Source organism: Schistocerca piceifrons, unplaced genomic scaffold (genome assembly GCF_021461385.2).
Source record: "Schistocerca piceifrons isolate TAMUIC-IGC-003096 unplaced genomic scaffold, iqSchPice1.1 HiC_scaffold_442, whole genome shotgun sequence".
NCBI classification, from domain to species: domain Eukaryota; kingdom Metazoa; phylum Arthropoda; class Insecta; order Orthoptera; family Acrididae; genus Schistocerca; species Schistocerca piceifrons.
Window position 1 is genome coordinate 57481 of NW_025728670.1, and position 20239 is coordinate 77719.

At 53.1% G+C, this 20239-nt stretch overlaps 40 non-coding genes across 40 annotated transcripts; 15 read left to right on the forward strand and 25 right to left on the reverse strand.

Annotated features, from left to right (window-relative positions):
- Nucleotides 1–102: 102 nt before the first annotated feature.
- Trnad-guc lies at nucleotides 103–174 on the reverse strand. Its single transcript has one exon. It is a non-coding gene; the product is annotated as a tRNA-Asp (tRNA).
- A 635-nt stretch (nucleotides 175–809) lies between these two features.
- Trnar-acg lies at nucleotides 810–882 on the forward strand. Its single transcript has one exon. It is a non-coding gene; the product is annotated as a tRNA-Arg (tRNA).
- A 579-nt stretch (nucleotides 883–1461) lies between these two features.
- On the reverse strand, nucleotides 1462–1533 carry Trnad-guc. Its single transcript has one exon. It is a non-coding gene; the product is annotated as a tRNA-Asp (tRNA).
- A 112-nt stretch (nucleotides 1534–1645) lies between these two features.
- On the reverse strand, nucleotides 1646–1737 carry Trnai-uau. Its single transcript is given in 2 exon segments — nucleotides 1646–1681; nucleotides 1700–1737. It is a non-coding gene; the product is annotated as a tRNA-Ile (tRNA).
- Nucleotides 1738–2182: 445 nt separating this feature from the next.
- Trnar-acg lies at nucleotides 2183–2255 on the forward strand. Its single transcript has one exon. It is a non-coding gene; the product is annotated as a tRNA-Arg (tRNA).
- Nucleotides 2256–2834: 579 nt separating this feature from the next.
- Trnad-guc lies at nucleotides 2835–2906 on the reverse strand. The gene has a single exon. It is a non-coding gene; the product is annotated as a tRNA-Asp (tRNA).
- A 635-nt stretch (nucleotides 2907–3541) lies between these two features.
- Nucleotides 3542–3614, forward strand: Trnar-acg. The gene has a single exon. It is a non-coding gene; the product is annotated as a tRNA-Arg (tRNA).
- Nucleotides 3615–4193: 579 nt separating this feature from the next.
- Trnad-guc lies at nucleotides 4194–4265 on the reverse strand. The gene has a single exon. It is a non-coding gene; the product is annotated as a tRNA-Asp (tRNA).
- A 112-nt stretch (nucleotides 4266–4377) lies between these two features.
- On the reverse strand, nucleotides 4378–4469 carry Trnai-uau. Its single transcript is given in 2 exon segments — nucleotides 4378–4413; nucleotides 4432–4469. It is a non-coding gene; the product is annotated as a tRNA-Ile (tRNA).
- Nucleotides 4470–4914: 445 nt separating this feature from the next.
- On the forward strand, nucleotides 4915–4987 carry Trnar-acg. The gene has a single exon. It is a non-coding gene; the product is annotated as a tRNA-Arg (tRNA).
- A 579-nt stretch (nucleotides 4988–5566) lies between these two features.
- Trnad-guc lies at nucleotides 5567–5638 on the reverse strand. The gene has a single exon. It is a non-coding gene; the product is annotated as a tRNA-Asp (tRNA).
- A 112-nt stretch (nucleotides 5639–5750) lies between these two features.
- On the reverse strand, nucleotides 5751–5842 carry Trnai-uau. Its single transcript is given in 2 exon segments — nucleotides 5751–5786; nucleotides 5805–5842. It is a non-coding gene; the product is annotated as a tRNA-Ile (tRNA).
- A 445-nt stretch (nucleotides 5843–6287) lies between these two features.
- Trnar-acg lies at nucleotides 6288–6360 on the forward strand. Its single transcript has one exon. It is a non-coding gene; the product is annotated as a tRNA-Arg (tRNA).
- A 579-nt stretch (nucleotides 6361–6939) lies between these two features.
- Nucleotides 6940–7011, reverse strand: Trnad-guc. Its single transcript has one exon. It is a non-coding gene; the product is annotated as a tRNA-Asp (tRNA).
- A 635-nt stretch (nucleotides 7012–7646) lies between these two features.
- Trnar-acg lies at nucleotides 7647–7719 on the forward strand. The gene has a single exon. It is a non-coding gene; the product is annotated as a tRNA-Arg (tRNA).
- A 579-nt stretch (nucleotides 7720–8298) lies between these two features.
- Nucleotides 8299–8370, reverse strand: Trnad-guc. The gene has a single exon. It is a non-coding gene; the product is annotated as a tRNA-Asp (tRNA).
- Nucleotides 8371–8482: 112 nt separating this feature from the next.
- On the reverse strand, nucleotides 8483–8574 carry Trnai-uau. The gene is given in 2 exon segments: nucleotides 8483–8518; nucleotides 8537–8574. It is a non-coding gene; the product is annotated as a tRNA-Ile (tRNA).
- A 445-nt stretch (nucleotides 8575–9019) lies between these two features.
- On the forward strand, nucleotides 9020–9092 carry Trnar-acg. Its single transcript has one exon. It is a non-coding gene; the product is annotated as a tRNA-Arg (tRNA).
- Nucleotides 9093–9671: 579 nt separating this feature from the next.
- On the reverse strand, nucleotides 9672–9743 carry Trnad-guc. The gene has a single exon. It is a non-coding gene; the product is annotated as a tRNA-Asp (tRNA).
- A 112-nt stretch (nucleotides 9744–9855) lies between these two features.
- Trnai-uau lies at nucleotides 9856–9947 on the reverse strand. Its single transcript is given in 2 exon segments — nucleotides 9856–9891; nucleotides 9910–9947. It is a non-coding gene; the product is annotated as a tRNA-Ile (tRNA).
- A 445-nt stretch (nucleotides 9948–10392) lies between these two features.
- Nucleotides 10393–10465, forward strand: Trnar-acg. Its single transcript has one exon. It is a non-coding gene; the product is annotated as a tRNA-Arg (tRNA).
- Nucleotides 10466–11044: 579 nt separating this feature from the next.
- Nucleotides 11045–11116, reverse strand: Trnad-guc. Its single transcript has one exon. It is a non-coding gene; the product is annotated as a tRNA-Asp (tRNA).
- A 112-nt stretch (nucleotides 11117–11228) lies between these two features.
- On the reverse strand, nucleotides 11229–11320 carry Trnai-uau. Its single transcript is given in 2 exon segments — nucleotides 11229–11264; nucleotides 11283–11320. It is a non-coding gene; the product is annotated as a tRNA-Ile (tRNA).
- Nucleotides 11321–11765: 445 nt separating this feature from the next.
- Nucleotides 11766–11838, forward strand: Trnar-acg. The gene has a single exon. It is a non-coding gene; the product is annotated as a tRNA-Arg (tRNA).
- Nucleotides 11839–12417: 579 nt separating this feature from the next.
- Nucleotides 12418–12489, reverse strand: Trnad-guc. The gene has a single exon. It is a non-coding gene; the product is annotated as a tRNA-Asp (tRNA).
- Nucleotides 12490–12601: 112 nt separating this feature from the next.
- Nucleotides 12602–12693, reverse strand: Trnai-uau. Its single transcript is given in 2 exon segments — nucleotides 12602–12637; nucleotides 12656–12693. It is a non-coding gene; the product is annotated as a tRNA-Ile (tRNA).
- A 445-nt stretch (nucleotides 12694–13138) lies between these two features.
- Trnar-acg lies at nucleotides 13139–13211 on the forward strand. The gene has a single exon. It is a non-coding gene; the product is annotated as a tRNA-Arg (tRNA).
- Nucleotides 13212–13790: 579 nt separating this feature from the next.
- On the reverse strand, nucleotides 13791–13862 carry Trnad-guc. The gene has a single exon. It is a non-coding gene; the product is annotated as a tRNA-Asp (tRNA).
- Nucleotides 13863–13974: 112 nt separating this feature from the next.
- Nucleotides 13975–14066, reverse strand: Trnai-uau. The gene is given in 2 exon segments: nucleotides 13975–14010; nucleotides 14029–14066. It is a non-coding gene; the product is annotated as a tRNA-Ile (tRNA).
- A 445-nt stretch (nucleotides 14067–14511) lies between these two features.
- Trnar-acg lies at nucleotides 14512–14584 on the forward strand. Its single transcript has one exon. It is a non-coding gene; the product is annotated as a tRNA-Arg (tRNA).
- Nucleotides 14585–15163: 579 nt separating this feature from the next.
- Trnad-guc lies at nucleotides 15164–15235 on the reverse strand. The gene has a single exon. It is a non-coding gene; the product is annotated as a tRNA-Asp (tRNA).
- Nucleotides 15236–15347: 112 nt separating this feature from the next.
- Trnai-uau lies at nucleotides 15348–15439 on the reverse strand. The gene is given in 2 exon segments: nucleotides 15348–15383; nucleotides 15402–15439. It is a non-coding gene; the product is annotated as a tRNA-Ile (tRNA).
- Nucleotides 15440–15884: 445 nt separating this feature from the next.
- On the forward strand, nucleotides 15885–15957 carry Trnar-acg. The gene has a single exon. It is a non-coding gene; the product is annotated as a tRNA-Arg (tRNA).
- A 579-nt stretch (nucleotides 15958–16536) lies between these two features.
- Trnad-guc lies at nucleotides 16537–16608 on the reverse strand. Its single transcript has one exon. It is a non-coding gene; the product is annotated as a tRNA-Asp (tRNA).
- A 635-nt stretch (nucleotides 16609–17243) lies between these two features.
- On the forward strand, nucleotides 17244–17316 carry Trnar-acg. Its single transcript has one exon. It is a non-coding gene; the product is annotated as a tRNA-Arg (tRNA).
- A 579-nt stretch (nucleotides 17317–17895) lies between these two features.
- On the reverse strand, nucleotides 17896–17967 carry Trnad-guc. The gene has a single exon. It is a non-coding gene; the product is annotated as a tRNA-Asp (tRNA).
- Nucleotides 17968–18079: 112 nt separating this feature from the next.
- On the reverse strand, nucleotides 18080–18171 carry Trnai-uau. Its single transcript is given in 2 exon segments — nucleotides 18080–18115; nucleotides 18134–18171. It is a non-coding gene; the product is annotated as a tRNA-Ile (tRNA).
- A 445-nt stretch (nucleotides 18172–18616) lies between these two features.
- Trnar-acg lies at nucleotides 18617–18689 on the forward strand. The gene has a single exon. It is a non-coding gene; the product is annotated as a tRNA-Arg (tRNA).
- A 579-nt stretch (nucleotides 18690–19268) lies between these two features.
- On the reverse strand, nucleotides 19269–19340 carry Trnad-guc. Its single transcript has one exon. It is a non-coding gene; the product is annotated as a tRNA-Asp (tRNA).
- Nucleotides 19341–19975: 635 nt separating this feature from the next.
- Nucleotides 19976–20048, forward strand: Trnar-acg. The gene has a single exon. It is a non-coding gene; the product is annotated as a tRNA-Arg (tRNA).
- The last annotated feature ends 191 nt before the right edge of the window (nucleotides 20049–20239 follow it).

Here is a 20239-nt window from a genome sequence, read left to right on the forward strand (position 1 = left end):
GACGCAGACTTTCTTACGATTTTTTAGCAATTACATTCCTTGATCACAACGGTAATGCTTTTTCGGGCCACACGTGCAACCTTCGCGATATAAAAATCGCACCTCCCCGGCGGGGAATCGAACCCCGGTCTCCCGCGTGACAGGCGGGGATACTAACCACTATACTACCGAGGAACACGCAGTCGTTGACTACAGTGCACGCACATTTATGGTCTCTCAGGTACGTGATGCATCTCAAATCTAGCGTCCCGATGCTTCCATAGTCAGCTGCTACGAAATAAAAGTATGCCCCAGGTGAGGCTCGAACTCACAACCCCGGCATTGCTCACGGCTACTGCCTTATAAGTACCGTGCGCTAACCAATTGCGCCAGAGTGCTTACAGTTAGCGGTATTCACTTTGATGCCAACCTGTTGTGGCTACAGACCCGTCATACGACCGTCACCTGCGGCCATACTACGACTTTAGCACCTGTCTACGAATGCTTCATACGATTCTTGTTTTATATGCTACACTTACAAGCATGTCAACCGCTTGTCATCAGCGAAAAAATGCAAAAAAACGGGCGCCTTGCATTCCGCTACCTGTCCAACAGCGACGGCAGATGTGTGGCAAGCTCTAAGCTGTGCAGGCGCTCCGTGGCCGAGCAGCAGGAGGAGAGATGCCTTCCTTGGTGGCAGCTCCCTGCAGAGTGCGGAAGACCAGAGTGGCCGCGCCGCCGTTGTCAGTGGATGACATGCAATTGCCGAGCCACGGAGAACACGTTGCTTTGCGATGTGCACCCGCCTCGTAGCAGAAAACGCGAACAGTGGCCCTGTGGCGCAACGGATAACGCGTCTGACTACGCATCAGAAGATTCCAGGTTCGAATCCTGGCAGGGTCGGCATTTTGTTAGTTGCGGGCGCGTAGCTAGGCAGTGCATTCGAATGTCTCCACCTTCGTGGAGTGCAATGTTAATCCTGAGCATCTCGCAGCTGCATCTCGAGACGATCGCGGTAAATATCGCTTCGTGCAAGCGTCAGCGTAGCGTCAGTCGAGCAAAGTCGAGACAAGTCAAGCTGGGAGATGCTACACAGTTAATTAAACGGTAGGCGACGCAGACAACGCTTTTCCAAGTGTCCCATGTCACGCACCGAAGAGCGCGCTTCTCCCGGCACAGCAGAGTGGCGCAGTGGAAGCGTGCTGGGCCCATAACCCAGAGGTCCGTGGATCGAAACCACGCTCTGCTAAAATTATTCTTTTTCTTGGGTGCTTCGAGCTCGATCATTAATCTTGGGGTGCGCTGATTCAGCGTCGACAGCAAACCCTGTGAGTTGTGAAACGACGACGTCGTGTGCAGAATACGAGAAACACTTCCTAAGACGCAGACTTTCTTACGATTTTTTAGCAATTACATTCCTTGATCACAACGGTAATGCTTTTTCGGGCCACACGTGCAACCTTCGCGATATAAAAATCGCACCTCCCCGGCGGGGAATCGAACCCCGGTCTCCCGCGTGACAGGCGGGGATACTAACCACTATACTACCGAGGAACACGCAGTCGTTGACTACAGTGCACGCACATTTATGGTCTCTCAGGTACGTGATGCATCTCAAATCTAGCGTCCCGATGCTTCCATAGTCAGCTGCTACGAAATAAAAGTATGCCCCAGGTGAGGCTCGAACTCACAACCCCGGCATTGCTCACGGCTACTGCCTTATAAGTACCGTGCGCTAACCAATTGCGCCACTGGGGCTACAGCAGAGTGCTTACAGTTAGCGGTATTCACTTTGATGCCAACCTGTTGTGGCTACAGACCCGTCATACGACCGTCACCTGCGGCCATACTACGACTTTAGCACCTGTCTACGAATGCTTCATACGATTCTTGTTTTATATGCTACACTTACAAGCATGTCAACCGCTTGTCATCAGCGAAAAAATGCAAAAAAACGGGCGCCTTGCATTCCGCTACCTGTCCAACAGCGACGGCAGATGTGTGGCAAGCTCTAAGCTGTGCAGGCGCTCCGTGGCCGAGCAGCAGGAGGAGAGGTGCCTTCCTTGGTGGCAGCTCCCTGCAGAGTGCGGAAGACCAGAGTGGCCGCGCCGCCGTTGTCAGTGGATGACATGCAATTGCCGAGCCACGGAGAACACGTTGCTTTGCGATGTGCACCCGCCTCGTAGCAGAAAACGCGAACAGTGGCCCTGTGGCGCAACGGATAACGCGTCTGACTACGCATCAGAAGATTCCAGGTTCGAATCCTGGCAGGGTCGGCATTTTGTTAGTTGCGGGCGCGTAGCTAGGCAGTGCATTCGAATGTCTCCACCTTCGTGGAGTGCAATGTTAATCCTGAGCATCTCGCAGCTGCATCTCGAGACGATCGCGGTAAATATCGCTTCGTGCAAGCGTCAGCGTAGCGTCAGTCGAGCAAAGTCGAGACAAGTCAAGCTGGGAGATGCTACACAGTTAATTAAACGGTAGGCGACGCAGACAACGCTTTTCCAAGTGTCCCATGTCACGCACCGAAGAGCGCGCTTCTCTCGGCACAGCAGAGTGGCGCAGTGGAAGCGTGCTGGGCCCATAACCCAGAGGTCCGTGGATCGAAACCACGCTCTGCTAAAATTATTCTTTTTCTTGGGTGCTTCGAGCTCGATCATTAATCTTGGGGTGCGCTGATTCAGCGTCGACAGCAAACCCTGTGAGTTGTGAAACGACGACGTCGTGTGCAGAATACGAGAAACACTTCCTAAGACGCAGACTTTCTTACGATTTTTTAGCAATTACATTCCTTGATCACAACGGTAATGCTTTTTCGGGCCACACGTGCAACCTTCGCGATATAAAAATCGCACCTCCCCGGCGGGGAATCGAACCCCGGTCTCCCGCGTGACAGGCGGGGATACTAACCACTATACTACCGAGGAACACGCAGTCGTTGACTACAGTGCACGCACATTTATGGTCTCTCAGGTACGTGATGCATCTCAAATCTAGCGTCCCGATGCTTCCATAGTCAGCTGCTACGAAATAAAAGTATGCCCCAGGTGAGGCTCGAACTCACAACCCCGGCATTGCTCACGGCTACTGCCTTATAAGTACCGTGCGCTAACCAATTGCGCCAGAGTGCTTACAGTTAGCGGTATTCACTTTGATGCCAACCTGTTGTGGCTACAGACCCGTCATACGACCGTCACCTGCGGCCATACTACGACTTTAGCACCTGTCTACGAATGCTTCATACGATTCTTGTTTTATATGCTACACTTACAAGCATGTCAACCGCTTGTCATCAGCGAAAAAATGCAAAAAAACGGGCGCCTTGCATTCCGCTACCTGTCCAACAGCGACGGCAGATGTGTGGCAAGCTCTAAGCTGTGCAGGCGCTCCGTGGCCGAGCAGCAGGAGGAGAGATGCCTTCCTTGGTGGCAGCTCCCTGCAGAGTGCGGAAGACCAGAGTGGCCGCGCCGCCGTTGTCAGTGGATGACATGCAATTGCCGAGCCACGGAGAACACGTTGCTTTGCGATGTGCACCCGCCTCGTAGCAGAAAACGCGAACAGTGGCCCTGTGGCGCAACGGATAACGCGTCTGACTACGCATCAGAAGATTCCAGGTTCGAATCCTGGCAGGGTCGGCATTTTGTTAGTTGCGGGCGCGTAGCTAGGCAGTGCATTCGAATGTCTCCACCTTCGTGGAGTGCAATGTTAATCCTGAGCATCTCGCAGCTGCATCTCGAGACGATCGCGGTAAATATCGCTTCGTGCAAGCGTCAGCGTAGCGTCAGTCGAGCAAAGTCGAGACAAGTCAAGCTGGGAGATGCTACACAGTTAATTAAACGGTAGGCGACGCAGACAACGCTTTTCCAAGTGTCCCATGTCACGCACCGAAGAGCGCGCTTCTCCCGGCACAGCAGAGTGGCGCAGTGGAAGCGTGCTGGGCCCATAACCCAGAGGTCCGTGGATCGAAACCACGCTCTGCTAAAATTATTCTTTTTCTTGGGTGCTTCGAGCTCGATCATTAATCTTGGGGTGCGCTGATTCAGCGTCGACAGCAAACCCTGTGAGTTGTGAAACGACGACGTCGTGTGCAGAATACGAGAAACACTTCCTAAGACGCAGACTTTCTTACGATTTTTTAGCAATTACATTCCTTGATCACAACGGTAATGCTTTTTCGGGCCACACGTGCAACCTTCGCGATATAAAAATCGCACCTCCCCGGCGGGGAATCGAACCCCGGTCTCCCGCGTGACAGGCGGGGATACTAACCACTATACTACCGAGGAACACGCAGTCGTTGACTACAGTGCACGCACATTTATGGTCTCTCAGGTACGTGATGCATCTCAAATCTAGCGTCCCGATGCTTCCATAGTCAGCTGCTACGAAATAAAAGTATGCCCCAGGTGAGGCTCGAACTCACAACCCCGGCATTGCTCACGGCTACTGCCTTATAAGTACCGTGCGCTAACCAATTGCGCCACTGGGGCTACAGCAGAGTGCTTACAGTTAGCGGTATTCACTTTGATGCCAACCTGTTGTGGCTACAGACCCGTCATACGACCGTCACCTGCGGCCATACTACGACTTTAGCACCTGTCTACGAATGCTTCATACGATTCTTGTTTTATATGCTACACTTACAAGCATGTCAACCGCTTGTCATCAGCGAAAAAATGCAAAAAAACGGGCGCCTTGCATTCCGCTACCTGTCCAACAGCGACGGCAGATGTGTGGCAAGCTCTAAGCTGTGCAGGCGCTCCGTGGCCGAGCAGCAGGAGGAGAGGTGCCTTCCTTGGTGGCAGCTCCCTGCAGAGTGCGGAAGACCAGAGTGGCCGCGCCGCCGTTGTCAGTGGATGACATGCAATTGCCGAGCCACGGAGAACACGTTGCTTTGCGATGTGCACCCGCCTCGTAGCAGAAAACGCGAACAGTGGCCCTGTGGCGCAACGGATAACGCGTCTGACTACGCATCAGAAGATTCCAGGTTCGAATCCTGGCAGGGTCGGCATTTTGTTAGTTGCGGGCGCGTAGCTAGGCAGTGCATTCGAATGTCTCCACCTTCGTGGAGTGCAATGTTAATCCTGAGCATCTCGCAGCTGCATCTCGAGACGATCGCGGTAAATATCGCTTCGTGCAAGCGTCAGCGTAGCGTCAGTCGAGCAAAGTCGAGACAAGTCAAGCTGGGAGATGCTACACAGTTAATTAAACGGTAGGCGACGCAGACAACGCTTTTCCAAGTGTCCCATGTCACGCACCGAAGAGCGCGCTTCTCTCGGCACAGCAGAGTGGCGCAGTGGAAGCGTGCTGGGCCCATAACCCAGAGGTCCGTGGATCGAAACCACGCTCTGCTAAAATTATTCTTTTTCTTGGGTGCTTCGAGCTCGATCATTAATCTTGGGGTGCGCTGATTCAGCGTCGACAGCAAACCCTGTGAGTTGTGAAACGACGACGTCGTGTGCAGAATACGAGAAACACTTCCTAAGACGCAGACTTTCTTACGATTTTTTAGCAATTACATTCCTTGATCACAACGGTAATGCTTTTTCGGGCCACACGTGCAACCTTCGCGATATAAAAATCGCACCTCCCCGGCGGGGAATCGAACCCCGGTCTCCCGCGTGACAGGCGGGGATACTAACCACTATACTACCGAGGAACACGCAGTCGTTGACTACAGTGCACGCACATTTATGGTCTCTCAGGTACGTGATGCATCTCAAATCTAGCGTCCCGATGCTTCCATAGTCAGCTGCTACGAAATAAAAGTATGCCCCAGGTGAGGCTCGAACTCACAACCCCGGCATTGCTCACGGCTACTGCCTTATAAGTACCGTGCGCTAACCAATTGCGCCACTGGGGCTACAGCAGAGTGCTTACAGTTAGCGGTATTCACTTTGATGCCAACCTGTTGTGGCTACAGACCCGTCATACGACCGTCACCTGCGGCCATACTACGACTTTAGCACCTGTCTACGAATGCTTCATACGATTCTTGTTTTATATGCTACACTTACAAGCATGTCAACCGCTTGTCATCAGCGAAAAAATGCAAAAAAACGGGCGCCTTGCATTCCGCTACCTGTCCAACAGCGACGGCAGATGTGTGGCAAGCTCTAAGCTGTGCAGGCGCTCCGTGGCCGAGCAGCAGGAGGAGAGGTGCCTTCCTTGGTGGCAGCTCCCTGCAGAGTGCGGAAGACCAGAGTGGCCGCGCCGCCGTTGTCAGTGGATGACATGCAATTGCCGAGCCACGGAGAACACGTTGCTTTGCGATGTGCACCCGCCTCGTAGCAGAAAACGCGAACAGTGGCCCTGTGGCGCAACGGATAACGCGTCTGACTACGCATCAGAAGATTCCAGGTTCGAATCCTGGCAGGGTCGGCATTTTGTTAGTTGCGGGCGCGTAGCTAGGCAGTGCATTCGAATGTCTCCACCTTCGTGGAGTGCAATGTTAATCCTGAGCATCTCGCAGCTGCATCTCGAGACGATCGCGGTAAATATCGCTTCGTGCAAGCGTCAGCGTAGCGTCAGTCGAGCAAAGTCGAGACAAGTCAAGCTGGGAGATGCTACACAGTTAATTAAACGGTAGGCGACGCAGACAACGCTTTTCCAAGTGTCCCATGTCACGCACCGAAGAGCGCGCTTCTCTCGGCACAGCAGAGTGGCGCAGTGGAAGCGTGCTGGGCCCATAACCCAGAGGTCCGTGGATCGAAACCACGCTCTGCTAAAATTATTCTTTTTCTTGGGTGCTTCGAGCTCGATCATTAATCTTGGGGTGCGCTGATTCAGCGTCGACAGCAAACCCTGTGAGTTGTGAAACGACGACGTCGTGTGCAGAATACGAGAAACACTTCCTAAGACGCAGACTTTCTTACTATTTTTTAGCAATTACATTCCTTGATCACAACGGTAATGCTTTTTCGGGCCACACGTGCAACCTTCGCGATATAAAAATCGCACCTCCCCGGCGGGGAATCGAACCCCGGTCTCCCGCGTGACAGGCGGGGATACTAACCACTATACTACCGAGGAACACGCAGTCGTTGACTACAGTGCACGCACATTTATGGTCTCTCAGGTACGTGATGCATCTCAAATCTAGCGTCCCGATGCTTCCATAGTCAGCTGCTACGAAATAAAAGTATGCCCCAGGTGAGGCTCGAACTCACAACCCCGGCATTGCTCACGGCTACTGCCTTATAAGTACCGTGCGCTAACCAATTGCGCCAGAGTGCTTACAGTTAGCGGTATTCACTTTGATGCCAACCTGTTGTGGCTACAGACCCGTCATACGACCGTCACCTGCGGCCATACTACGACTTTAGCACCTGTCTACGAATGCTTCATACGATTCTTGTTTTATATGCTACACTTACAAGCATGTCAACCGCTTGTCATCAGCGAAAAAATGCAAAAAAACGGGCGCCTTGCATTCCGCTACCTGTCCAACAGCGACGGCAGATGTGTGGCAAGCTCTAAGCTGTGCAGGCGCTCCGTGGCCGAGCAGCAGGAGGAGAGATGCCTTCCTTGGTGGCAGCTCCCTGCAGAGTGCGGAAGACCAGAGTGGCCGCGCCGCCGTTGTCAGTGGATGACATGCAATTGCCGAGCCACGGAGAACACGTTGCTTTGCGATGTGCACCCGCCTCGTAGCAGAAAACGCGAACAGTGGCCCTGTGGCGCAACGGATAACGCGTCTGACTACGCATCAGAAGATTCCAGGTTCGAATCCTGGCAGGGTCGGCATTTTGTTAGTTGCGGGCGCGTAGCTAGGCAGTGCATTCGAATGTCTCCACCTTCGTGGAGTGCAATGTTAATCCTGAGCATCTCGCAGCTGCATCTCGAGACGATCGCGGTAAATATCGCTTCGTGCAAGCGTCAGCGTAGCGTCAGTCGAGCAAAGTCGAGACAAGTCAAGCTGGGAGATGCTACACAGTTAATTAAACGGTAGGCGACGCAGACAACGCTTTTCCAAGTGTCCCATGTCACGCACCGAAGAGCGCGCTTCTCTCGGCACAGCAGAGTGGCGCAGTGGAAGCGTGCTGGGCACATAACCCAGAGGTCCGTGGATCGAAACCACGCTCTGCTAAAATTATTCTTTTTCTTGGGTGCTTCGAGCTCGATCATTAATCTTGGGGTGCGCTGATTCAGCGTCGACAGCAAACCCTGTGAGTTGTGAAACGACGACGTCGTGTGCAGAATACGAGAAACACTTCCTAAGACGCAGACTTTCTTACGATTTTTTAGCAATTACATTCCTTGATCACAACGGTAATGCTTTTTCGGGCCACACGTGCAACCTTCGCGATATAAAAATCGCACCTCCCCGGCGGGGAATCGAACCCCGGTCTCCCGCGTGACAGGCGGGGATACTAACCACTATACTACCGAGGAACACGCAGTCGTTGACTACAGTGCACGCACATTTATGGTCTCTCAGGTACGTGATGCATCTCAAATCTAGCGTCCCGATGCTTCCATAGTCAGCTGCTACGAAATAAAAGTATGCCCCAGGTGAGGCTCGAACTCACAACCCCGGCATTGCTCACGGCTACTGCCTTATAAGTACCGTGCGCTAACCAATTGCGCCACTGGGGCTACAGCAGAGTGCTTACAGTTAGCGGTATTCACTTTGATGCCAACCTGTTGTGGCTACAGACCCGTCATACGACCGTCACCTGCGGCCATACTACGACTTTAGCACCTGTCTACGAATGCTTCATACGATTCTTGTTTTATATGCTACACTTACAAGCATGTCAACCGCTTGTCATCAGCGAAAAAATGCAAAAAAACGGGCGCCTTGCATTCCGCTACCTGTCCAACAGCGACGGCAGATGTGTGGCAAGCTCTAAGCTGTGCAGGCGCTCCGTGGCCGAGCAGCAGGAGGAGAGATGCCTTCCTTGGTGGCAGCTCCCTGCAGAGTGCGGAAGACCAGAGTGGCCGCGCCGCCGTTGTCAGTGGATGACATGCAATTGCCGAGCCACGGAGAACACGTTGCTTTGCGATGTGCACCCGCCTCGTAGCAGAAAACGCGAACAGTGGCCCTGTGGCGCAACGGATAACGCGTCTGACTACGCATCAGAAGATTCCAGGTTCGAATCCTGGCAGGGTCGGCATTTTGTTAGTTGCGGGCGCGTAGCTAGGCAGTGCATTCGAATGTCTCCACCTTCGTGGAGTGCAATGTTAATCCTGAGCATCTCGCAGCTGCATCTCGAGACGATCGCGGTAAATATCGCTTCGTGCAAGCGTCAGCGTAGCGTCAGTCGAGCAAAGTCGAGACAAGTCAAGCTGGGAGATGCTACACAGTTAATTAAACGGTAGGCGACGCAGACAACGCTTTTCCAAGTGTCCCATGTCACGCACCGAAGAGCGCGCTTCTCTCGGCACAGCAGAGTGGCGCAGTGGAAGCGTGCTGGGCCCATAACCCAGAGGTCCGTGGATCGAAACCACGCTCTGCTAAAATTATTCTTTTTCTTGGGTGCTTCGAGCTCGATCATTAATCTTGGGGTGCGCTGATTCAGCGTCGACAGCAAACCCTGTGAGTTGTGAAACGACGACGTCGTGTGCAGAATACGAGAAACACTTCCTAAGACGCAGACTTTCTTACGATTTTTTAGCAATTACATTCCTTGATCACAACGGTAATGCTTTTTCGGGCCACACGTGCAACCTTCGCGATATAAAAATCGCACCTCCCCGGCGGGGAATCGAACCCCGGTCTCCCGCGTGACAGGCGGGGATACTAACCACTATACTACCGAGGAACACGCAGTCGTTGACTACAGTGCACGCACATTTATGGTCTCTCAGGTACGTGATGCATCTCAAATCTAGCGTCCCGATGCTTCCATAGTCAGCTGCTACGAAATAAAAGTATGCCCCAGGTGAGGCTCGAACTCACAACCCCGGCATTGCTCACGGCTACTGCCTTATAAGTACCGTGCGCTAACCAATTGCGCCACTGGGGCTACAGCAGAGTGCTTACAGTTAGCGGTATTCACTTTGATGCCAACCTGTTGTGGCTACAGACCCGTCATACGACCGTCACCTGCGGCCATACTACGACTTTAGCACCTGTCTACGAATGCTTCATACGATTCTTGTTTTATATGCTACACTTACAAGCATGTCAACCGCTTGTCATCAGCGAAAAAATGCAAAAAAACGGGCGCCTTGCATTCCGCTACCTGTCCAACAGCGACGGCAGATGTGTGGCAAGCTCTAAGCTGTGCAGGCGCTCCGTGGCCGAGCAGCAGGAGGAGAGATGCCTTCCTTGGTGGCAGCTCCCTGCAGAGTGCGGAAGACCAGAGTGGCCGCGCCGCCGTTGTCAGTGGATGACATGCAATTGCCGAGCCACGGAGAACACGTTGCTTTGCGATGTGCACCCGCCTCGTAGCAGAAAACGCGAACAGTGGCCCTGTGGCGCAACGGATAACGCGTCTGACTACGCATCAGAAGATTCCAGGTTCGAATCCTGGCAGGGTCGGCATTTTGTTAGTTGCGGGCGCGTAGCTAGGCAGTGCATTCGAATGTCTCCACCTTCGTGGAGTGCAATGTTAATCCTGAGCATCTCGCAGCTGCATCTCGAGACGATCGCGGTAAATATCGCTTCGTGCAAGCGTCAGCGTAGCGTCAGTCGAGCAAAGTCGAGACAAGTCAAGCTGGGAGATGCTACACAGTTAATTAAACGGTAGGCGACGCAGACAACGCTTTTCCAAGTGTCCCATGTCACGCACCGAAGAGCGCGCTTCTCTCGGCACAGCAGAGTGGCGCAGTGGAAGCGTGCTGGGCCCATAACCCAGAGGTCCGTGGATCGAAACCACGCTCTGCTAAAATTATTCTTTTTCTTGGGTGCTTCGAGCTCGATCATTAATCTTGGGGTGCGCTGATTCAGCGTCGACAGCAAACCCTGTGAGTTGTGAAACGACGACGTCGTGTGCAGAATACGAGAAACACTTCCTAAGACGCAGACTTTCTTACGATTTTTTAGCAATTACATTCCTTGATCACAACGGTAATGCTTTTTCGGGCCACACGTGCAACCTTCGCGATATAAAAATCGCACCTCCCCGGCGGGGAATCGAACCCCGGTCTCCCGCGTGACAGGCGGGGATACTAACCACTATACTACCGAGGAACACGCAGTCGTTGACTACAGTGCACGCACATTTATGGTCTCTCAGGTACGTGATGCATCTCAAATCTAGCGTCCCGATGCTTCCATAGTCAGCTGCTACGAAATAAAAGTATGCCCCAGGTGAGGCTCGAACTCACAACCCCGGCATTGCTCACGGCTACTGCCTTATAAGTACCGTGCGCTAACCAATTGCGCCACTGGGGCTACAGCAGAGTGCTTACAGTTAGCGGTATTCACTTTGATGCCAACCTGTTGTGGCTACAGACCCGTCATACGACCGTCACCTGCGGCCATACTACGACTTTAGCACCTGTCTACGAATGCTTCATACGATTCTTGTTTTATATGCTACACTTACAAGCATGTCAACCGCTTGTCATCAGCGAAAAAATGCAAAAAAACGGGCGCCTTGCATTCCGCTACCTGTCCAACAGCGACGGCAGATGTGTGGCAAGCTCTAAGCTGTGCAGGCGCTCCGTGGCCGAGCAGCAGGAGGAGAGATGCCTTCCTTGGTGGCAGCTCCCTGCAGAGTGCGGAAGACCAGAGTGGCCGCGCCGCCGTTGTCAGTGGATGACATGCAATTGCCGAGCCACGGAGAACACGTTGCTTTGCGATGTGCACCCGCCTCGTAGCAGAAAACGCGAACAGTGGCCCTGTGGCGCAACGGATAACGCGTCTGACTACGCATCAGAAGATTCCAGGTTCGAATCCTGGCAGGGTCGGCATTTTGTTAGTTGCGGGCGCGTAGCTAGGCAGTGCATTCGAATGTCTCCACCTTCGTGGAGTGCAATGTTAATCCTGAGCATCTCGCAGCTGCATCTCGAGACGATCGCGGTAAATATCGCTTCGTGCAAGCGTCAGCGTAGCGTCAGTCGAGCAAAGTCGAGACAAGTCAAGCTGGGAGATGCTACACAGTTAATTAAACGGTAGGCGACGCAGACAACGCTTTTCCAAGTGTCCCATGTCACGCACCGAAGAGCGCGCTTCTCTCGGCACAGCAGAGTGGCGCAGTGGAAGCGTGCTGGGCCCATAACCCAGAGGTCCGTGGATCGAAACCACGCTCTGCTAAAATTATTCTTTTTCTTGGGTGCTTCGAGCTCGATCATTAATCTTGGGGTGCGCTGATTCAGCGTCGACAGCAAACCCTGTGAGTTGTGAAACGACGACGTCGTGTGCAGAATACGAGAAACACTTCCTAAGACGCAGACTTTCTTACGATTTTTTAGCAATTACATTCCTTGATCACAACGGTAATGCTTTTTCGGGCCACACGTGCAACCTTCGCGATATAAAAATCGCACCTCCCCGGCGGGGAATCGAACCCCGGTCTCCCGCGTGACAGGCGGGGATACTAACCACTATACTACCGAGGAACACGCAGTCGTTGACTACAGTGCACGCACATTTATGGTCTCTCAGGTACGTGATGCATCTCAAATCTAGCGTCCCGATGCTTCCATAGTCAGCTGCTACGAAATAAAAGTATGCCCCAGGTGAGGCTCGAACTCACAACCCCGGCATTGCTCACGGCTACTGCCTTATAAGTACCGTGCGCTAACCAATTGCGCCACTGGGGCTACAGCAGAGTGCTTACAGTTAGCGGTATTCACTTTGATGCCAACCTGTTGTGGCTACAGACCCGTCATACGACCGTCACCTGCGGCCATACTACGACTTTAGCACCTGTCTACGAATGCTTCATACGATTCTTGTTTTATATGCTACACTTACAAGCATGTCAACCGCTTGTCATCAGCGAAAAAATGCAAAAAAACGGGCGCCTTGCATTCCGCTACCTGTCCAACAGCGACGGCAGATGTGTGGCAAGCTCTAAGCTGTGCAGGCGCTCCGTGGCCGAGCAGCAGGAGGAGAGATGCCTTCCTTGGTGGCAGCTCCCTGCAGAGTGCGGAAGACCAGAGTGGCCGCGCCGCCGTTGTCAGTGGATGACATGCAATTGCCGAGCCACGGAGAACACGTTGCTTTGCGATGTGCACCCGCCTCGTAGCAGAAAACGCGAACAGTGGCCCTGTGGCGCAACGGATAACGCGTCTGACTACGCATCAGAAGATTCCAGGTTCGAATCCTGGCAGGGTCGGCATTTTGTTAGTTGCGGGCGCGTAGCTAGGCAGTGCATTCGAATGTCTCCACCTTCGTGGAGTGCAATGTTAATCCTGAGCATCTCGCAGCTGCATCTCGAGACGATCGCGGTAAATATCGCTTCGTGCAAGCGTCAGCGTAGCGTCAGTCGAGCAAAGTCGAGACAAGTCAAGCTGGGAGATGCTACACAGTTAATTAAACGGTAGGCGACGCAGACAACGCTTTTCCAAGTGTCCCATGTCACGCACCGAAGAGCGCGCTTCTCTCGGCACAGCAGAGTGGCGCAGTGGAAGCGTGCTGGGCCCATAACCCAGAGGTCCGTGGATCGAAACCACGCTCTGCTAAAATTATTCTTTTTCTTGGGTGCTTCGAGCTCGATCATTAATCTTGGGGTGCGCTGATTCAGCGTCGACAGCAAACCCTGTGAGTTGTGAAACGACGACGTCGTGTGCAGAATACGAGAAACACTTCCTAAGACGCAGACTTTCTTACGATTTTTTAGCAATTACATTCCTTGATCACAACGGTAATGCTTTTTCGGGCCACACGTGCAACCTTCGCGATATAAAAATCGCACCTCCCCGGCGGGGAATCGAACCCCGGTCTCCCGCGTGACAGGCGGGGATACTAACCACTATACTACCGAGGAACACGCAGTCGTTGACTACAGTGCACGCACATTTATGGTCTCTCAGGTACGTGATGCATCTCAAATCTAGCGTCCCGATGCTTCCATAGTCAGCTGCTACGAAATAAAAGTATGCCCCAGGTGAGGCTCGAACTCACAACCCCGGCATTGCTCACGGCTACTGCCTTATAGGTACCGTGCGCTAACCAATTGCGCCACTGGGGCTACAGCAGAGTGCTTACAGTTAGCGGTATTCACTTTGATGCCAACCTGTTGTGGCTACAGACCCGTCATACGACCGTCACCTGCGGCCATACTACGACTTTAGCACCTGTCTACGAATGCTTCATACGATTCTTGTTTTATATGCTACACTTACAAGCATGTCAACCGCTTGTCATCAGCGAAAAAATGCAAAAAAACGGGCGCCTTGCATTCCGCTACCTGTCCAACAGCGACGGCAGATGTGTGGCAAGCTCTAAGCTGTGCAGGCGCTCCGTGGCCGAGCAGCAGGAGGAGAGGTGCCTTCCTTGGTGGCAGCTCCCTGCAGAGTGCGGAAGACCAGAGTGGCCGCGCCGCCGTTGTCAGTGGATGACATGCAATTGCCGAGCCACGGAGAACACGTTGCTTTGCGATGTGCACCCGCCTCGTAGCAGAAAACGCGAACAGTGGCCCTGTGGCGCAACGGATAACGCGTCTGACTACGCATCAGAAGATTCCAGGTTCGAATCCTGGCAGGGTCGGCATTTTGTTAGTTGCGGGCGCGTAGCTAGGCAGTGCATTCGAATGTCTCCACCTTCGTGGAGTGCAATGTTAATCCTGAGCATCTCGCAGCTGCATCTCGAGACGATCGCGGTAAATATCGCTTCGTGCAAGCGTCAGCGTAGCGTCAGTCGAGCAAAGTCGAGACAAGTCAAGCTGGGAGATGCTACACAGTTAATTAAACGGTAGGCGACGCAGACAACGCTTTTCCAAGTGTCCCATGTCACGCACCGAAGAGCGCGCTTCTCTCGGCACAGCAGAGTGGCGCAGTGGAAGCGTGCTGGGCCCATAACCCAGAGGTCCGTGGATCGAAACCACGCTCTGCTAAAATTATTCTTTTTCTTGGGTGCTTCGAGCTCGATCATTAATCTTGGGGTGCGCTGATTCAGCGTCGACAGCAAACCCTGTGAGTTGTGAAACGACAACGTCGTGTGCAGAATACGAGAAACACTTCCTAAGACGCAGACTTTCTTACGGTTTTTTAGCAATTACTTTCCTTGATCACATCGGTAATGCTTTTTCGGGCCACACGTGCAACCTTCGCGATATAAAAATCGCACCTCCCCGGCGGGGAATCGAACCCCGGTCTCCCGCGTGACAGGCGGGGATACTAACCACTATACTACCGAGGAACACGCAGTCGTTGACTACAGTGCACGCACATTTATGGTCTCTCAGGTACGTGATGCATCTCAAATCTAGCGTCCCGATGCTTCCATAGTCAGCTGCTACGAAATAAAAGTATGCCCCAGGTGAGGCTCGAACTCACAACCCCGGCATTGCTCACGGCTACTGCCTTATAAGTACCGTGCGCTAACCAATTGCGCCACTGGGGCTACAGCAGAGTGCTTACAGTTAGCGGTATTCACTTTGATGCCAACCTGTTGTGGCTACAGACCCGTCATACGACCGTCACCTGCGGCCATACTACGACTTTAGCACCTGTCTACGAATGCTTCATACGATTCTTGTTTTATATGCTACACTTACAAGCATGTCAACCGCTTGTCATCAGCGAAAAAATGCAAAAAAACGGGCGCCTTGCATTCCGCTACCTGTCCAACAGCGACGGCAGATGTGTGGCAAGCTCTAAGCTGTGCAGGCGCTCCGTGGCCGAGCAGCAGGAGGAGAGGTGCCTTCCTTGGTGGCAGCTCCCTGCAGAGTGCGGAAGACCAGAGTGGCCGCGCCGCCGTTGTCAGTGGATGACATGCAATTGCCGAGCCACGGAGAACACGTTGCTTTGCGATGTGCACCCGCCTCGTAGCAGAAAACGCGAACAGTGGCCCTGTGGCGCAACGGATAACGCGTCTGACTACGCATCAGAAGATTCCAGGTTCGAATCCTGGCAGGGTCGGCATTTTGTTAGTTGCGGGCGCGTAGCTAGGCAGTGCATTCGAATGTCTCCACCTTCGTGGAGTGCAATGTTAATCCTGAGCATCTCGCAGCTGCATCTCGAGACGATCGCGGTAAATATCGCTTCGTGCAAGCGTCAGCGTAGCGTCAGTCGAGCAAAGTCGAGACAAGTCAAGCTGGGAGATGCTACACAGTTAATTAAACGGTAGGCGACGCAGACAACGCTTTTCCAAGTGTCCCATGTCACGCACCGAAGAGCGCGCTTCTCTCGGCACAGCAGAGTGGCGCAGTGGAAGCGTGCTGGGCCCATAACCCAGAGGTCCGTGGATCGAAACCACGCTCTGCTAAAATTATTCTTTTTCTTGGGTGCTTCGAGCTCGATCATTAATCTTGGGGTGCGCTGATTCAGCGTCGACAGCAAACCCTGTGAGTTGTGAAACGACGACGTCGTGTGCAGAATACGAGAAACACTTCCTAAGACGCAGACTTTCTTACGATTTTTTAGCAATTACATTCCTTGATCACAACGGTAATGCTTTTTCGGGCCACACGTGCAACCTTCGCGATATAAAAATCGCACCTCCCCGGCGGGGAATCGAACCCCGGTCTCCCGCGTGACAGGCGGGGATACTAACCACTATACTACCGAGGAACACGCAGTCGTTGACTACAGTGCACGCACATTTATGGTCTCTCAGGTACGTGATGCATCTCAAATCTAGCGTCCCGATGCTTCCATAGTCAGCTGCTACGAAATAAAAGTATGCCCCAGGTGAGGCTCGAACTCACAACCCCGGCATTGCTCACGGCTACTGCCTTATAAGTACCGTGCGCTAACCAATTGCGCCAGAGTGCTTACAGTTAGCGGTATTCACTTTGATGCCAACCTGTTGTGGCTACAGACCCGTCATACGACCGTCACCTGCGGCCATACTACGACTTTAGCACCTGTCTACGAATGCTTCATACGATTCTTGTTTTATATGCTACACTTACAAGCATGTCAACCGCTTGTCATCAGCGAAAAAATGCAAAAAAACGGGCGCCTTGCATTCCGCTACCTGTCCAACAGCGACGGCAGATGTGTGGCAAGCTCTAAGCTGTGCAGGCGCTCCGTGGCCGAGCAGCAGGAGGAGAGATGCCTTCCTTGGTGGCAGCTCCCTGCAGAGTGCGGAAGACCAGAGTGGCCGCGCCGCCGTTGTCAGTGGATGACATGCAATTGCCGAGCCACGGAGAACACGTTGCTTTGCGATGTGCACCCGCCTCGTAGCAGAAAACGCGAACAGTGGCCCTGTGGCGCAACGGATAACGCGTCTGACTACGCATCAGAAGATTCCAGGTTCGAATCCTGGCAGGGTCGGCATTTTGTTAGTTGCGGGCGCGTAGCTAGGCAGTGCATTCGAATGTCTCCACCTTCGTGGAGTGCAATGTTAATCCTGAGCATCTCGCAGCTGCATCTCGAGACGATCGCGGTAAATATCGCTTCGTGCAAGCGTCAGCGTAGCGTCAGTCGAGCAAAGTCGAGACAAGTCAAGCTGGGAGATGCTACACAGTTAATTAAACGGTAGGCGACGCAGACAACGCTTTTCCAAGTGTCCCATGTCACGCACCGAAGAGCGCGCTTCTCCCGGCACAGCAGAGTGGCGCAGTGGAAGCGTGCTGGGCCCATAACCCAGAGGTCCGTGGATCGAAACCACGCTCTGCTAAAATTATTCTTTTTCTTGGGTGCTTCGAGCTCGATCATTAATCTTGGGGTGCGCTGATTCAGCGTCGACAGCAAACCCTGTGAGTTGTGAAACGACGACGTCGTGTGCAGAATACGAGAAACACTTCCTAAGACGCAGACTTTCTTACGATTTTTTAGCAATTACATTCCTTGATCACAACGGTAATGCTTTTTCGGGCCACACGTGCAACCTTCGCGATATAAAAATCGCACCTCCCCGGCGGGGAATCGAACCCCGGTCTCCCGCGTGACAGGCGGGGATACTAACCACTATACTACCGAGGAACACGCAGTCGTTGACTACAGTGCACGCACATTTATGGTCTCTCAGGTACGTGATGCATCTCAAATCTAGCGTCCCGATGCTTCCATAGTCAGCTGCTACGAAATAAAAGTATGCCCCAGGTGAGGCTCGAACTCACAACCCCGGCATTGCTCACGGCTACTGCCTTATAAGTACCGTGCGCTAACCAATTGCGCCACTGGGGCTACAGCAGAGTGCTTACAGTTAGCGGTATTCACTTTGATGCCAACCTGTTGTGGCTACAGACCCGTCATACGACCGTCACCTGCGGCCATACTACGACTTTAGCACCTGTCTACGAATGCTTCATACGATTCTTGTTTTATATGCTACACTTACAAGCATGTCAACCGCTTGTCATCAGCGAAAAAATGCAAAAAAACGGGCGCCTTGCATTCCGCTACCTGTCCAACAGCGACGGCAGATGTGTGGCAAGCTCTAAGCTGTGCAGGCGCTCCGTGGCCGAGCAGCAGGAGGAGAGGTGCCTTCCTTGGTGGCAGCTCCCTGCAGAGTGCGGAAGACCAGAGTGGCCGCGCCGCCGTTGTCAGTGGATGACATGCAATTGCCGAGCCACGGAGAACACGTTGCTTTGCGATGTGCACCCGCCTCGTAGCAGAAAACGCGAACAGTGGCCCTGTGGCGCAACGGATAACGCGTCTGACTACGCATCAGAAGATTCCAGGTTCGAATCCTGGCAGGGTCGGCATTTTGTTAGTTGCGGGCGCGTAGCTAGGCAGTGCATTCGAATGTCTCCACCTTCGTGGAGTGCAATGTTAATCCTGAGCATCTCGCAGCTGCATCTCGAGACGATCGCGGTAAATATCGCTTCGTGCAAGCGTCAGCGTAGCGTCAGTCGAGCAAAGTCGAGACAAGTCAAGCTGGGAGATGCTACACAGTTAATTAAACGGTAGGCGACGCAGACAACGCTTTTCCAAGTGTCCCATGTCACGCACCGAAGAGCGCGCTTCTCTCGGCACAGCAGAGTGGCGCAGTGGAAGCGTGCTGGGCCCATAACCCAGAGGTCCGTGGATCGAAACCACGCTCTGCTAAAATTATTCTTTTTCTTGGGTGCTTCGAGCTCGATCATTAATCTTGGGGTGCGCTGATTCAGCGTCGACAGCAAACCCTGTGAGTTGTGAAACGACGACGTCGTGTGCAGAATACGAGAAACACTTCCTAAGACGCAGACTTTCTTACGATTTTTTAGCAATTACATTCCTTGATCACAACGGTAATGCTTTTTCGGGCCACACGTGCAACCTTCGCGATATAAAAATCGCACCTCCCCGGCGGGGAATCGAACCCCGGTCTCCCGCGTGACAGGCGGGGATACTAACCACTATACTACCGAGGAACACGCAGTCGTTGACTACAGTGCACGCACATTTATGGTCTCTCAGGTACGTGATGCATCTCAAATCTAGCGTCCCGATGCTTCCATAGTCAGCTGCTACGAAATAAAAGTATGCCCCAGGTGAGGCTCGAACTCACAACCCCGGCATTGCTCACGGCTACTGCCTTATAAGTACCGTGCGCTAACCAATTGCGCCAGAGTGCTTACAGTTAGCGGTATTCACTTTGATGCCAACCTGTTGTGGCTACAGACCCGTCATACGACCGTCACCTGCGGCCATACTACGACTTTAGCACCTGTCTACGAATGCTTCATACGATTCTTGTTTTATATGCTACACTTACAAGCATGTCAACCGCTTGTCATCAGCGAAAAAATGCAAAAAAACGGGCGCCTTGCATTCCGCTACCTGTCCAACAGCGACGGCAGATGTGTGGCAAGCTCTAAGCTGTGCAGGCGCTCCGTGGCCGAGCAGCAGGAGGAGAGATGCCTTCCTTGGTGGCAGCTCCCTGCAGAGTGCGGAAGACCAGAGTGGCCGCGCCGCCGTTGTCAGTGGATGACATGCAATTGCCGAGCCACGGAGAACACGTTGCTTTGCGATGTGCACCCGCCTCGTAGCAGAAAACGCGAACAGTGGCCCTGTGGCGCAACGGATAACGCGTCTGACTACGCATCAGAAGATTCCAGGTTCGAATCCTGGCAGGGTCGGCATTTTGTTAGTTGCGGGCGCGTAGCTAGGCAGTGCATTCGAATGTCTCCACCTTCGTGGAGTGCAATGTTAATCCTGAGCATCTCGCAGCTGCATCTCGAGACGATCGCGGTAAATATCGCTTCGTGCAAGCGTCAGCGTAGCGTCAGTCGAGCAAAGTCGAGACAAGTCAAGCTGGGAGATGCTACAC